Source organism: Amblyomma americanum, chromosome 5 (assembly GCF_052857255.1).
Source record: "Amblyomma americanum isolate KBUSLIRL-KWMA chromosome 5, ASM5285725v1, whole genome shotgun sequence".
In the NCBI taxonomy this organism is placed as follows: Eukaryota; Metazoa; Arthropoda; class Arachnida; order Ixodida; family Ixodidae; genus Amblyomma; species Amblyomma americanum.
In genome coordinates, this window is record NC_135501.1 from 68,722,637 (window position 1) to 68,739,414 (window position 16,778).

General features: G+C 44.4%; 1 long non-coding RNA gene across 1 annotated transcript in view; it reads left to right on the forward strand.

The window, feature by feature from the left end:
* The window catches only part of LOC144134767 (uncharacterized), a 28,128-nt gene extending 11,634 nt beyond the window's left edge, over positions 1-16,494 (forward strand). Inside the window, exon 3 of the long non-coding RNA XR_013315247.1 lies at positions 16,376-16,494. This is a non-coding gene — a long non-coding RNA (uncharacterized LOC144134767). The remainder of the gene's footprint in view (positions 1-16,375) is intronic.
* Positions 16,495-16,778: the final 284 nt, after the last annotated feature.

Below are 16,778 nucleotides of genomic sequence, written 5' to 3' on the forward strand. Positions count from 1 at the left end.
ACCGTCACCTTGTCCCGGCCTGGTGCTGTACCTCGCTTCATTTTAGCCAGGGCTGCTTTTAGGTCATGGAGCTGGAACGGTTGATCCAAATCCGCGTTCTCGGAACCGGCATACGAGTACGCCTGACCACGGGGATCCTGGTGTATACTCAAATATTGGTCGCGGAGCGCATCGGCCAGTTTGGCCGTGTCTCCAGTGAAGTTATGTATAGCCCTTTGAAGCTGTTTTTGTGTCTCAGTACTGGTTTGTGCCGGATCAATAAGAGCGCGGAAGAGGCGCCACGTACTCCGACTCGACATTTGCCGAGCTGCAGTGTTGCATCGGTGCACCCAATTGGAGTCGGCGAGTTGGGCCGCGTATTGTGCCGCCTGTTGGGTGATATCCGCAATTCGAATTTTGAGTTTCCGATTGTGTTTTTGACGACGCCAGCGGCGGACTAGACTGCGTCGTGCCTCCCAGAGGTGGAGGAGGTGGTTATCCACCGCCGGGCTCGCCTCTGAGAGTTGAACATTTTGCTCGACTGATTTCAAGTGGGATACTAGGTGTTGGGACCACGTTGAGTATCCTTGGTCCATTATCGATTGAGGATTGGTGTAACTGTTCCTAAATTTGGTCCAGTCGGGTAGTTTTGCATTGGCCTGTGGTCTTGTGAGTGGCTTGGTATGGATTGTAGTGGTAATTATGCAGTGGTCACTACCGAGGGATTCCTCGGTGTTCCTCCAATCTGCATAGCGAATATTTTTCGTAAAGGTGAGGTCCGGACACGTATCGCGTGTAACGGAGTTACCTATACGAGTGGGTTGCGCGGGATCCGTGTGAAGAGTAAGGCCCAGTGTGGAAACAAGCTCCGCCAACTTGCGTCCGCGTTTCTCTTCACGTGTGTACCCCCATAAGGTGCTGGGAGCATTAAAGTCCCCAACGATTATGAGGGGATCCCGATTCGCGACCTTCAAAGCCCGGCTGAAGATATCTGCGAATGTAACATTTGGTAGCTTTGGGGGACAGTAAATGTTGAGTATGTGCAATGGGGGTCCTGTTTGCGTAGCGGAAGGATCGTCACCATTACATAGGAGAAAGTAGCGCTAAGATCCAGGTCAACCTGGGAGGCCGTGTAATTTTTATGTACGCAGAGGCAGCTATGCGCATCCTGCTGGTACACCGTGTAACTGGCAAGGGTGGCGCCATTTCCTGGCTCCTGAAGGGCCACCACAGCAGGTAATTCTGGGAACGTTGTAAGGAAAAGGCGTATATCGGCTCGCTTTGTGCGTGCCTTGAATCCGCGACAGTTCCACTGTACAATTTGAATAGGGATCGAATTGCTTCGCGGATGCTTCCTATTTCTAGGGGCGCCCGCCATGATCAAGGGTAGAGTTGTGAGTTTGGAGAGAGGAGGCTTGAGAGCCAGTGGCTCCAAAGAGAGGAGCGTTCTCTGTACTGAGGATGGCACAAGGGACCTCTTCTTCTTCTCCGGCGATTCGACGCCTAGACGCTTTGAGCTGCCGGCCTGCGGAGGTTTTGAGCGGGCCAGCGCGCTTGGGAGCGCGGGTGAGTTGAGCGAACTGAGCGGTTATGAGGTTCGGGATAGATGCCGCAAGGTGGCTAATTTTGTTGAGTGCCGCCGTAAGTGTGGCATTGATTTGCGTTTCCAATGCGGATATTCTGTTGTTAACTTGAGTTTCGAGCGCGCTCACTCTCGCCTCGAGTGCCGTGAGGGCATGCGCAGCCTGTCCTGAAGGGGTTGCGTCGCTTTCCATTGCCTCTGCTGCGGGTGAGGCAGAGGTGTGGTTGGGGGAATTTTGGCGGGCCTCCGCTATTGCGAGGCGCTTTTGAAAATTTGCAACCTGCTCGCGGAGAGCAGATATTTCTTTTTGTTCGGCAGAGATTGGCCGTTGTTGGGATTGGGAAGGGGGAGCGAAGGGAGAAGCTGCCCTGCCGGCGCCGCTCACCTGGGAGTGTTGCTTGACAACGTTTGCCCACGTCTTGGAGCCGCCGTTTTGGGGAGGTCCGAGGGGCTTCGCTGCACCGGCTTGAGGCGGCGGTGGCGCAGCTGGAGGTTTCCCTTGGCTCCCAGTAGAGGAATTCACAGGCTGGTCCATGGCTTGGTCGGCAGCCTTGGCCTTCAGCTTGTCCGGGCGACGCTTGCCACGCTTGCGTCGGTTTCGCTTCGATTTACGCCCGCGCTCAGCCTGCGTGGGCTGGATAGCGCGATATTTAGCAGTACACGCTGGGCCCCCCGTGGCATGGGCCGCGCCGCACACTGAACACTTTGGGTTGCACCGGTGAGGGGCCCGCACCCCCTCAACGAGTAGAGCCTGCTGTCCGCACAGGCCGCACCGGTCCAGCCTCTGGCCGGGGCAGGCGTCCACGCGGTGGCCGACCACACCGCAATGTCGGCAGGCTGGAATGGTTCGCTGGTAAGGCCTAACTTGTACAAGCTCCGAGTCGTAGTGCACGAAACGTGGCTTCTCTGTTCCGGCGAAAGTCAGTCTCGCTTTGTTGGATGTCCCAAATTTTCGCACTTCCACGATGGTGCCGAAGCGCCATTGGAGCCTAGTACGGAGCGAGTCCGTAGTTTCAGAGTTACAGACGGTAATGACGCCGTAGCAGACGTCCTTGTCGTCTTGGCGCAGGTGCCCCACAAGGGGGACCTTCCCGTCGGGTCCATTAAGTTCAAATTCGCCGATGATACGGTCGGCTAGCTCAGGTTTCGCAGTGTGAACAATAATGAGGTTTTGTTCTCTTACCGGTATTATGGTAAGATCTGTTGCGGGTTGCGCGCCCAGGAGAGCCGTGAACGCCCGGCCGTAGCCGGTCTCCTGGAAAGTCTCGTACAACGAGACGCGGGTCCAGGGCTTGATGACGACGGAGTAGTCGTCTGGAGCAGGCTTGGGAATAACAGGCGGTTTCCACTTCGTGAGCAGTCGCCGACTGCGGCCCGCCGCGCGCGGGGCGGGTGACTGCTGGTTTCCGGCGTGAACGCCGGCCGCGTCTACGGACGCCGGCTTTAAGGCTTGGTCTTGCGCTCGGCGCAGCACTGCGGCGTTCAACGCGGCGCTGCGAAATCTTGCCGAATCTGGGCCTCCGGGTGCCGCTGGGGTAACCGTTGCCGAAACTGGGCCTTCGGTTTCCGCTGGGTTAACCGTTGTCCAGTGCATGTTCTCGGCGTCGTAGCCTCGGCAGGAGATTTGCGTAGCAGCCATACTGGCGTCAGTGGCCAGAGGCCCCGATGTGCCGGGTACCGGTTCGGCCGTTAGGCCTAGCCGCGCCACCGGCCCGATCGGGCCATGTGTTGCCCGAAAAGGGGGTTTAACCGGGCCCACCTTGGAAAAAACTGGTGTCCAGATGTTCCCGACAGCTTTCGGTGCACGTTGGGGATGATCTTGCTAGGGTCAGGCGGAAACTTCCGCTGCTCCGGCTGAAAAGTCGCCGGAGCCGACGACCAGCACGTCTGACTCCCCGTGCGAACGCACGCGTTCCCCTGGAATCGAGGACGCTCGTGAAATCCTGCCCGAAGGCGTTATAGCAGAGGGGTTACAGATTGGCAAAAAATACATCTTTACTTGCAGAGCACACTTGCTCCTCGGAAAGCCGGTTCCACTGTTGCACTGTTTTAACAAAAAATGAATTTGCAAACAAGTTCGTCCTGGTACGGTACTCTCTAATTTTACGGGAATGGTCATGTCGTTGAGAAACGTAAAATGGCTGTTTTAAGTAATTATCAAAATCAATCCCCGTTTTTCCGTGAACCATTAAGTACAGCAATTTTAGCCTCAATTTTCTTCTACGGGAAGTGAGTGGTTCCCATTGCAATTCTTTTTTCATTGCTGTACAACTATCCCTTCTCCCGTACCTGCCCAAGACGAACCTTGCTGCTCTGTTATGAATTTGTTCAAGTTTTTCAATTAACACCCGATGTGCAGGGTCCCATACAATACAGGCATATTCAATGATAGGTCGAACACAAGAGAGAAAAGCAGTTTTCTTGAGGTTTGGCTGCGAAGACCTTAAACTCCGCTGTAAGAAATTTAGTGCCCTACCGGCTTTGGTAACCACATGATCCACGTGAGCATTCCAGGAACAGTCATCCGTTAGTATAACACCTACATATCTGTAAGTACATTTCTGTGTGATCAATTCATTACTTATGCGATACTGAGCTTGGACTTTGATTTTTTTTCGTGAAAAACAAAGATGAGCGCATTTCTCCGTATTCAAAGACATTTTCCATTTCAGACACCAATCGTGGATAAGTGTTAAGTCAGTTTGGAGTTGAACGACGTCATTGGCATTGTTAATTTTTCTGTACAAAACGCAGTCATCTGCAAACAGACGTATACTTGAGGAGATACCGAGTGAAATATCATTTATATAGATTAAGAACAGGACTGGCCCCAGGACCGACCCCTGTGGGACCCCTGATGTCACATCAACGTGATCTGAACATACACCATTAAGGACTACACGTTGGCGGCGGCCGAGCAAATAATTTTGAATCCATACTATAACAGCTGTGTCCAGATTCAACATTTTTAGTTTATAGAGAAGGAGTGGGTGTGACACAGTCTCAAACGCTTTCCGGAAATCCAGAAATATGCAGTCTGTTTGGCCCCCGCGCTCAACTTCAGATACAAGTTCGTGATAAAATTCAACAAGTTGAGTAGTACATGATAAACCTTTCCGGAACCCATGTTGTTCCTTCATCAGCAAATCATTCTTTACCAGGTGGTTCATTATTTCTGTGTATAAGATGTGCTCAAAAATTTTGCATGAAACTGATGTTAGAGAAATAGGCCTGTAATTTGATACATCTTTTCTTGATCCGCCTTTGTGAATCGGGACCACATGAGCTATCTTCCAGTCGTGTGGTAAAAGACCTATATCCAAAGATTTTTTATAAATAAGGCATAGATACTGTGAGATAGGATAAGCACAGTTCTTTAGCAACCGGGGTGATATGCCGTCGGGACCACAGGCCTTTGATTCATCTATATCCTCTAGGAGCGCTAGAATCCCTCTTACACTTATTTCGACTGGCGGCATTGCTGGCGCATAACTTGTGTAATGTTGGTGACTGTTGATATGGTTAGGGGAGAAAACAGACTTGAAGTGATTATTAAAACACGTTGCCTTCTCTAAGTCACCTGAGATGACCTGTTGATTATAAACGATTTCACCTACACCAGATGAATCTGTTCCACACTCCCTTAAGTAGCGCCAAAAAAGTTTAGGGTTTTTCTTCATTTTAACGTCCAGCGTTTTAAAGTACTCCTCTTTCGCAGTTTTTAGTTTTTCTTTGTGCTCACGCGTTAGTACAAGTAATCTGCTGAAGTCATCTTCACGTTTTGTTCTCTTAAACTTGAGGTACGCACGCCTTCTTTTCCTTATCATTTTTATCAAACTGGCAGTCACCCACGGCTTTCTGCGTTTCTTCAGTCTAGCTGAATCTATACTTGGCACGTGTGCATCCCTCAGTTCAAAAAGTTTTTGCTCAAATAAACGCCATAATTCATGAATATCGCCCTCATCATAAAAGCACTCAAAAACGGGCAAGTGATTTTGTAATTTTTCGGACATTCTAGCATAGTCACCTTTATCGTAAAAAAAGACTCGCCTTGACTCACATTTCTTTTGTCTACTATGCGATGCTTTTATGCATGCAATGACCGCCTGATGATCACTAATGCCTAGAATAACATGAACAGCATTAACTTGATCCGGAGAGTTGGAAAAGAAAAGATCTAAAACATTTTTATCCCTAGTTGGTTCCTGAACGTACTGTACTAAGCCAAAAGTATCTATGATGCTCTTCATTTCTATATCGATTCCACAACCTGTTGTGGTTACACACATGCCATCACCCCAGTGCAGATCCGGCAGATTGAAATCACCCCCGAGCAATATCGGTTTTTGGGAAACCTCGGAAATGATTTCATAAAGTGATTGCAAAGTGCTCAGATCAGAACCGGGAGGGCGATAAAATGATCCAACAGAGTATGACCGTTTAACGAACTGTTCTGTAACTTAATTCACATCAGCAGCAAACAATTTGCCCAAGGCCCAAAGAAGGCCCAAAGAAGTTGCGCCCACTAAACATATAGCTGAAAAAAAAAAGGTGAGTGGAATTGTAGCTGCTCATTCCTAATAAAACATAATAAAACATGAACCTTTTAATACCGGACTTGTTTCGAAATCCCCGTGGTCAAAAGCAGGATTTGACCCAGTTATTATGCACGACAGAAGCGCTACAAGCTACGATATGCACCCACACAAATTTTCTCCTCCCAAAGGGGACATTAAGCACTAGAACTACTCTTTTACCATTTATGTCCAAAGGTTTGCTCTAAGAATTGTCAAAAACTAATTGAAACGTGCACTGCCAAAAAAAAATCCAAACGCAAAGTATTGCAGGAAGGGCAATTACAAAAAGATATTCAACGCATTATATTTTTGATCCGGGCTGTGAAGTTTTCTTGGACGAGGTTGGAGATACATTCTTTCTTGGTTTGGTTTTTGGTTTATGAGGATTTAGCGTCGCAAGGCGACGCAGGTTATGAGGGACAGCATAGTGAAGGGCTCCGGAACTTTCGACCACCTGGGGCTCTTTAACATGCACTCACACCGCACAGTACACGGGCCTCAAGAATTTTGCCTGCATCGAAATTTGACCGTCGCGTGCTTGATCGAACCCACGTCTTTCGGTCCATCAGCCCAGCGCCATAATCACTGAGCCACCGTGGCCGCTCATTATTTCTCTTCATTAGTAAAGTATATTAGATGGCAAGCTATAATAAAGCTTGATTTGCACAGTCATGTGCAGCACTTTCGAGAAAACCTGCCCATATAATACTATAAGAGTATTCCTGATGAGCTAGGTAGTCCGTCTCTTGCAACAATTTTTTGTGTGGGAATGAACTAATATTCATGGTAACTGTTTAATTTTTAGAAATTCCTTTTAAAAACTTGCGAAGAAATTTATTTCAAAAACTCTGGGCGATACGTCGGCGGGATCTGCTGAGCTGGATTCTACACAAAGACTGGCATATGTACCTCATAGGAATCAATGATGGGCCGAATAATTAATTTAAAATAACTAATATTCTAGCTGTTAATTGATTTATTTCCAAAATCATGGCCACCAACGTGGAAGGTTGGCTCTGTTTTGCAATTTTGTTAATGGGTAATGTATTTCGAATGATCGAGCTTCCAAAATATTCCCTATAAGCTAATTTATTTATTTGGCTTCTCCGCGATTCATATTTATGAACTGGCGAATATTGCTCTTCTTATGCATCAAATTACATGTGTATTTGGGGCATTTGATGATGTAAGCGAACTTAAATTCAATTCTTCAAAGACAACACCCTGAAAGACGCCTAATTAAGCACGCCGTAATAAGGTTATACGAGAACGTTCCTGTATTAAAAAAAATTAATTAGTATCAGTATACCTAAATTAGTTTCCATTTTATAGAAAAATAACTCAAGTATAATTAGGCAATTTTTTACGGGACATCAGGAGCCTTTCCTTCAGCGTTTTTTTTAGTTTCCACTGAAATAAAGCTGTAGCCAAAGCCTTTCTATGCTAGCGACATTGTTATTTAGATTTATATTGCTGTTTAGTTATATATTTACAAATATGCACAATTCTGTCAAAGCGAAAAAATATGAAATATCAATAGGTGACATTAGAGTTCAAACAATTTGACATATTTGACTCAGTCCTAAAGAAATAGCATAGCTCTTAAGTTCAGTTCCTTCTGAATTCAGCGGTATAAGGTAAATAACAATTGCACCCTAAAATCATAACGAAAACTTACGTATGGCTAGTAATGTTGCTAATAAAACTGCGAAGTTGAGAAAATCACATTTCAAACGCGCTCCCCACCGATTCGGAGATTGTAGAGGCCTCATAAAACGGCGGAATGCGAACGCTTTAAGAGGATTTCACGATAGCAAGTAACACCAGGATGTAGGGAAGGATGCCAGCTTTCGGACAGGATTGAGGTGGCGGCCATCGGGGCGCTGTTGGTGGAACCTACGGATGCGAATTTCGGCCAAAGTTAGCTCCAAAGTCACCATTTTTGCGCTTCGTAGGCGTGAAATATATCGATGTTATAGCAGTTGTAGGACGAATGACACCTTCAAAACGTCGTATATAGGTACTTTAGAGTACACTGAATACTAATATGCGTTGTGAAGGTACGCGTTGTGAAATGCTCAAACGTTTGAACAGAAATATTTCGAAAGTTTAAATTCAACTGGAGACCTCTGAAAAACATGATGCGAATTTTTAAGCGCGCGGGCCGTACTGAAGTGGAAGCATTCAGTTTGTGGAATCAATTACACGGGCAGCGAAATAGAACCTCTTTTTAGGCGTTGTTGATAAATATAATTGCTGAAACCTAAGCTGCTTGAGGTGCCACCAAAGCTAATTTGCCTTTGAGCGACAGTTATTCTACTTAGAAAGTTAAGCCGATGTTGTTTCTAGCCTATCACGTATTGGTCCTCGGAAATGAGAGCGAACCTCAGACAGCTTCAACAGTCTCACGGTAACCACTATATAAAAGCGGTAGGGGAGGTCCACAGAGAAGCGGCATGAAATTATTCGATGCAGTTCATAAATAAATATGGCAGGTGGGGTAGCCAATTGGAACTCCAAGTCAAGTTCGTACACATTGTAGCACAATGATGCGTTATGCCGCTCTCGTTGACGACAGGCACCATCCGAGTAGCTCCTGCTATAGCATCACTATAGTACACAGATTCGCTATTCTGTATTACGCATTAGCGTAGCATTGGCAAAGGAAGCATGTGGCGCTGTAGAACGAGCTGCTTCACTGCGTCCGTGACTGCATATCCTGCTAACTCCCAGGGAAAAAATTGGATGGCGAGGAGCTTGAGCGCCGCCCTCCCTCCCCCGACACTCTAGAAAATAATGAGCAGTATCTCACTGCTCAAGAGTTACCTCCAGGCTTGACATCCTTTTTGCTTTTAAAGTTCAAAGCCGCAGTTCAGAGCCAAGCCGAAGGACAGGCAGCAGTGATGAATAAATACGGTCCTGCATCACTCCCACTTTTCAGAGCGAGACCTCTATTCCTGGGAGTACAAATTCCAATTTAGATTTGGATGCGACAATTGCCTCCAATGCCCCACAATGTCGAACCGAACTTAACGGAGTGGTGACATGGCCTAAGCTATTGTTTATGACAACGTGATCATATGAATATGACTATTGGGTACATGACCTTCACCTTTGACTTTGACCCTTGACCTTGATATTTAATTTCAGACAGTGGAGACCATGCTTAAAAGAGCTTTCGCTCGTATAACTATAGGTTCAAGCGGCGATGAAGCGAAGCCATTTTTTTTGTTCTGCGGGAACACATTGTGTTATCACAAGTTAACTCTTCTAAACGCATATATGTTTCTAGATTTGAATCAGTTCAGTCTTGCTCACTAGTAGCTTTTTAAACAAAATTTCAGCTAGTTTGGAAACCGCTTACGCCTGCCTTTCTGTTCGATGACCACTATGTTATGACGAATTAGCGCGGGCTTAGAGGTCACTTTTAGGAAGAACGCATTGAAACAGGATGGTAGATCTCTTTATCCCTTTATTCGCAGGCATTGTTCACCACACATTATTTCGAATAAGATTGTTTTCATTTTATTCATTCATTTATTTAATACTGCCAGCCTTGGTAGGCCAAGGCAGGAGGGGCAATGCAATGAGATACAAGGCAAGTAAACATTTAGCACACAAATTAAAAGATAAACAAACTAAACACAACACATGCATGATTCGAACAAATATAGGCAAATTGAACACAATATCTCTCCAGAACTGGACATATATCATTCAAAAGACTTTTTAAAAAACTGGCAATGCTCTCAGTGCTTAACGGTTCAGTCAAACGAAGCTGGTTCCACTCCGGTATTGTTCGGGGAAAATAACAATAATTATACAAGTCGGTTTTGGCACGATAAGGTGTTAAAGAGTGGGCTTGACGATGTCTCAATTAATCGCGTCACTAGCGGTTTGAGGTAAGTGTCCGGGCTCAGTGATAACTTATTTTTCAACAAGAAGAGAAAATTTAGTCGCAAAAGCTTTTTTCGAGTTTCCAGTGTCTGTATGACATTAACATTAACTAAAGTTGTAGAAGAAGCAGTAGTACGGAATTTATAAAAGATAAAACGAACTGTTTTACGCTGAATCATTTCTAACGCATCGATATTATATTTAGTGAAATGATCCTACACAGTACCGGAATATTCTAATTTCGGTCTAATGATTGATGTATAAGCTAGAACTTGGTAGCGGAAGGGGCTCGTTTTAATTTGTATCTAAGAGAACAGTTTACGTAAGGCTGATGCACAAATGTTAAAAATGTGAGCATTCCAACTTAAGGTATTAGTTATTGTTACACCAAGGTACTTGTACTGCGTTACTTCTGGTAGGCACCATGATGATTGGAGGTAATAACATAGACCGTATTTTAATAATTATTCTAATGTAAACTTTTTTTTCAGCATTTAGTTTCACAGCGGGTCTGCAACGCCAATTGTTAATGCTTTTGCGGTTAGAGCTAAGCACTACTTGGTCCTCCGGAGTTTTAATTTCTGTGAATAAAAAGCAGTTTTCCGCGAACATTCTAATTTGAGCTCCTTCTTTGATAACGTTAACAATATCGTTTATATAGATAAGAAATAATAGAGTTATAGCATATCGTTACCGTGTTTGCGTTACCGTTTATCGTGTTATCGGAGACCGGATTTTTCGGTTAGCGCGGCGCACGCCAGAATACGTTTTAGCTTGCGTCTCTCCCGTAACAAGTTACCGTAAAGCTAAAACGAGTGATGATTATGGCAGATGGCCAGCTTTTAATGATAAAAAAATACGGATGCATTGCAATCATTTCTATGAAGTGAAATGCTACACTTTAATAATCCTTTTCTCTGCATTTAAAGACGTACCGACTACACTTCAGTTAACAGCCGACTCAGCGGCTTTTCAAATGTGCCCGTGAAGCTACACACCTTTGCCTACCCTGGCCGGTAGAAAGTTTCACTTCGTAGACCTCAGTAAGCTTGCATACACTGCGCAAATTGCGTTGCGAGTGCTGTAAAAAAAGCACAACGACACCTGTTTGCCGTGCCGCATCGTCGCTTCTTTATGTGTTTGGATGTGAACACTGCGGCGCCATCTAGTGGCAGTAAGTTAAAGCGCGCCAACTCCAGGCCCGAGAAACTTTGTGTTTTCTGCTATTTCTGATCAATATACCAAGAGAATTACTAGTCTTTTTTTTCGAATAAAAAAGTCATAAAAATAGAGAAAAACGTTAAATCGGGCACAAAACTGAAGGGCTGCAGTGTATTTTTTGCTATTTGGCTATGTGCACGACTATAGTAAGGCTTAGCTGCTAAAAAATGCAAATAATCTCAAAAACATGGCCTTGTTGTTACTCAAACCTCAACGTATGAGTGAGAGTTTGCAAATTAAAAGCGAATGCCTTCATGTATAGCGAGAAATGGTGCCGAAGAACGCGGAGGCGGTGCTGTATTTGGTCCGAAGCGGCCGTGCAGGGCGCCGCCATGTTTGTTTACGAGCGAACGCTAACTCTTCGCAACGCTAAAAGAGATTGCGTAAAGTGCTTGCGGACCGGTAAGTGGCGACGCATGCGCAGACGTCGCTTTCCGGGCCCGGTAAACGGTAACGTAAACACGGTAACGATATGCTATAACTCTCTAATTACGGGACAAGGACGCTTCCTTGAGGGACTCCAGATGTTACCGGGAGGGAGCGTGAGGAGTTAACAAGACAACGTATCGGGTTCTGTTAGTGAGGTATACGGTAATCCATTTGATTAATATAGAAGGAGTACCAGCGAATTTGAGTTTACAAATTGTTTTGTTATGTGAAGCAAGATGAAACGATTTCGTAAAATCTAAAAAAAGTTATTTCTAATAGAACTTTAAAATCTATTTGGCCTGATCTATCGAGAATTTCTGCGAAGCTGTGCACAACTGAAGTTAGTTGAGTTACAGTTCAGTAACCTTTCCTAAAGTCATGCTGAAGTGGAATTAGAAAACCTTTGTTATATAGAAATTCAGTTACGTAATTGGCAATGTTGTGTTCTAAAATTTTACAACATGATGACAGCAATGAAATGTGGCGAGGTTTCTGGAGGAGGCTGGACTTGCCTTTTTTGAGCACAGGGGCTATACGAGCCGCTCGCCAGTCAGACTGAAGGTTAGCCGACGAAATGGACGCTCGGAATATAACGACAAAGAACATTGATAACATTTCAGCGTAACGATGCAGGAATATATCGCGGATGTATCTGGTCCTGGAAATGATCGTAGTTTAAAGTTCAGAAGCATTGCACAGACAGAATGTAAATACACCAAGTCACACTCTTTATCGTTTTGTTGTTGGAGGACATTGCTTTGCGCGTGTCTGACGAGTGGAAAAAACACTATGAAAATGTTCATTAAAATGATTCGCAATCACTTGCTTGTAATCAAGGTGGACGCATGAGCGAACAGCAGTGTGAGCTGGTGCTCAACCCTACAGATGGTTTGGTTGTTTGAACGGCACTTCGTGCGACAGACGCCCGATCAGAACTGGCGGATGCCTCCATCAGCGGATTTCCGCTCACTTCTCTGCTAAAAGCGTTTTGAAAATCTACTGCGTCTTATTTTTAGTGTGATGTAGCGCTATTGTTTTTGTCAACCCTCCGTTCAATACGCAGCGGGAAAGAAATATTACGCGCCGAAGCGAATTGCTCTTTGGCAGCATTTTGGTTTCATTTTCCGCGTGCAAAGTTGAAAGAGGAGCACTTTCACGAGGGCTGCCCATGCAGGAGTGCATACAATATTTTAAGCTTACCTTGAAGCCGTGCATGTTACTGTCAATGAACAAGTAATTCGTTAAAACTGTACCGACAAAGAGCCTCAGAATTTTACACGAGGAGATTTAAACGAGCAGCGTATCTGAACGGTACACCGCATTTAAAGAACGGATCTTCAACACTCGGTCGCAATTTTTTAACTCACTGCCTCTATTATATCGAATGAGCCCTCAGGATATATTGGGTACGGAATTGATATTTGGTATTTTACTACACTTCAGCCTAAAGCTTCAAGTGGTCCTGTGTAGCCACTAACCTCTATATGATTACTCTATTCAACTTACCATTATTTCTAATCAGGGAAAATGTCACCCCTGAAACGGCATCCTCCGTAGTGTTTGCAACTTTTAACGTCTTGCTGCTTAATCGTAATATAACGCTTTCAACATAACTAGTCTGCCCAGCAGTTAGGAATCATTCTTATAGAGAGCCCGGGGCTGCTCACTGCCTGGAACCATTGCGGTGCTCCCAAAAAGCAATAAAAGGCTTATATGGGAGTACCAAAATGGTAGCCTGTCCTTTAGCACACTCCAGGTTAGAGGCATGGCAAGTCTTGCCAAGTTCCTGAGTATATTTTTATCACAAAATATACCGTATGCTTACTTTTGGCAACATAGCTTATTCCCACTGCCAAGCCTAGTAATATTATGCAGCTAGAATTCGGAGGTGGCTTTTAAACGCAGCACCAAAGTGTTGAGGTTAGTTAAAACCTCAGTGAAAATTTGTGCAACTGCTGGAGCTTTGTATTCCATGAAGAGGAAATCTGTTTCCGTGCCCAGCATAAAGTATTTAGTATCTTTAGTGGTCGAAAGTTGCCCCGAGGCTTGGGCATAAGGGAGTGCGCTAGAGTAAAGCTTGCTCTCTTACTACTGATCTCAAGTATACAGTGAAACTATAAATTCACAACTGCGCCCGATGGTGCTGTTGCATAAAGAGTTTGAGTGAAGACACCTCGGATGGATATTAGATGGATAGTAGGTTGTAATTGTTTACGGATTGTGTCCACTCGTGAAGATGTACTGCAGCACTGACCGGTGACATAGTCGCCTGGTATTTATTTATTTAGAATATTATCAAGCCAAAAGCCAAAAGGAGGAGTACACTAAATGACAGAAATCTGGGAATAAACATAAATACATCGCAAAAAACTTGAAGAATCGCAGCAGTATAAGATTGACATCAGGCATAAATTATTGGTGTTAAGAACAAATTTGCAAATGTTGAGACTAGGACAGGTTAGCTTCAGTCGAAAGTGCGGCTCCAGAAACGTCACTGTAATAAATACGGACTAATAGGGCAAGCAGAAAACTCGGCCATTAGCATGTATAAGGTATCAGAGTATATCGTGTATCAAGATACTGCCGACGAATCTAGTGAGGTAAGTACATTTTGTGCTCGTGATCAAGACACGGTAGTTTGATTGTGGGTGATTTAGTATTCATGCATGCAGCACATCATTCCTCTAATATTTTTGTGAAAGAGGTAAGGTGAGATAGCTCTCGTGTGCTATCACAGGACGAATACTCACCAGCCACCAAAGTTTCTTCTTCACATACTTGTAGCGGATTGTTTTGATAATATCATGAATTTGAGAACTAATTACGATGTGGTTGTTTTGTACATTTAGATGTATTTAACTGCCATGGACCGTGAGAAATCCCACAAACGTCCTGCTGTGCTCTTTTGTACCCTGTCACCCTTAAAATGTCTTTTCCGGAGTGCCATTGCGACTTACAGGTTTCTGCTTTTAATGCTAGCAACGTAGCTGCGGACTTGTTGCGTATTACAGCATGTAAACTAGAAGCTCTCATAAGATTATATTGCAAGCTATCCCCGCTCTCTGAGGGGAGTGTCTCCTAACTAGAACCCATGTAGGTACTCTGGAAGAGGCGCCACATGAACGCGTATTACAGTGGATTTTTTTTTACCTTTCCCTTAAGTACCGAAACGCAGTTAAAGTTTTTGTCCTGCTTCAGTACTTTTTTTTAAAGCCACAGAATTGCAACCCATCGTTCCCACAGTTCTTGTGCCATCGTCTGCATCACTGGTAGCGTAAATGAATTGCTTATTTAGTATATCGCGCGACCTTGCACTGCCAATTCTTTCAAACCGCCACCAGGTTCCCTATAACATATTCATCATCGCAAGTTCTGTTCCGCCCTGCCTTCTGTCGCCTTTCTCATGTTTGAGAAAATTGGGGATCTCACATCTGAGCACTGCTTGAAGGTTTCCATATTGAAACTCCAACCTATTGACCGCATTTGTACTTAATATATTGGTGGCGGATAAAACGTAAAGTACGGCTTCGGCTCTCCACAACAAAATTCAGGACAGCCTTTTCACCTGAAAAAAAAATAGTTCCGCCTGCTCGTCTACAACTGTTCCAACTTCAGCTAACTGCGACTGTCGGACTTTTGTACGAGTAAGATCAGTAATCTCATCTCTGCAGCTTCGTTTTGACGTTTCCTGCCTGTGTTTGCTTTTCTTTTGGATGTGCTCTCCAATTATAATAGATTCTGCCACGTGCATCTTTGTCCTTCATTTGCGTAATGACACCAATAACTCGGTCGACTGTAACGTCTAAAACTGCTGAGTTGTTTTATAAAAAATATGGCCTAAACTTTTGCCCAGTTTGGTTAGAGATTATGTTGAAGAAAAATGCTGCGTTCTTTAATGAATAATCAAACAGCGGTGGTTCCTGCTTCTTCAACTGAAGACATGATATTAAGATTGTTTTTTCCTCAATTTCGACCGAAGTTTTATGCCCTTGGCAGAAAGTCTTAGGTGGCACATGTCACATCATACATTCCCAATTATTTATTATGTTAAGTACACTTTGCCGCTAGCATATAACTCACCGACAGAAGAATCCATTTTTGAGCACTGCGTTGGCACCAAATTTTTGCTCATTGTTTAAACTTCAACAAAGGTTTCAAGTGTGCAGTGTACCTACCGGAACTGTGCTCTTTCGACATGCGCTGATTTTTCACTGTCCCTGACATTCCAAGTTCACGTTCAGTGTGAAGGCATTCAAGGTTTCCTGCGTGATCACCAGTTCAAGAGAACACCACTGCGGAAACTTCGCTTGATATCCGCCCTTGGGAAACGTGCCGCCAGCCTGTTAGAAATGCTTTCTCCAGTTTTTTCCCTTCCGCGTCGCCTAGCTGACTAGCATCGACAACTGCAGGAGGTGTCTGCTTGATCGAACAAACAGTCCTTCATGTATTGGGAACGAAGACATTCTGAACACAAAACGAATTCTAGCTTCTATTGTCTCTTACGCACTCTTTCACAGAGGTGCCAGAAATACAGGTTATATTGCTGATCTTTAGAACGAAAGAAAGGCGTTTATGTTAAAGTTGCATTGATAGTAAAAAAAAATTGCATTGTTGGTTGTTAAATAAATTTTGGCAAATTTGTTGTAGGGGTTTTGAAAAAGTTCATGTTATTCTTACTCTTCTTTTGCAGGTCCTAGAAAACTCCACACCTCTTATTCTCTACCGAACATCTGCGGGATGGAACAACAGAGCATCGCTCTGCATGAAATCTGTTTTTATCTCGAAGGATGAAAACGGCACACTTAGGACAATACAATATTACACACAGAAGCCTCAGTGAGTTTTGGTGTGTGTCCAGTAACCATGCTATCAGGAACAGGAAATTTGTTCGCAAATTATTTTTCTTCAAGCGTTATATTATTCCCACTGTCCATAAAATAAATTCATAGGTTAAAGAGAGCACTCTTATTACAATATTTCCAGAGTGTGATTTGGATGCATTATACTGTTGTATTATTTTTCTCCTTAAGTTGTTTTAACGCGAAGCGGGGTACGCATTTTTCGATATATAGTTTTCTAAAGCAGATGAGAAA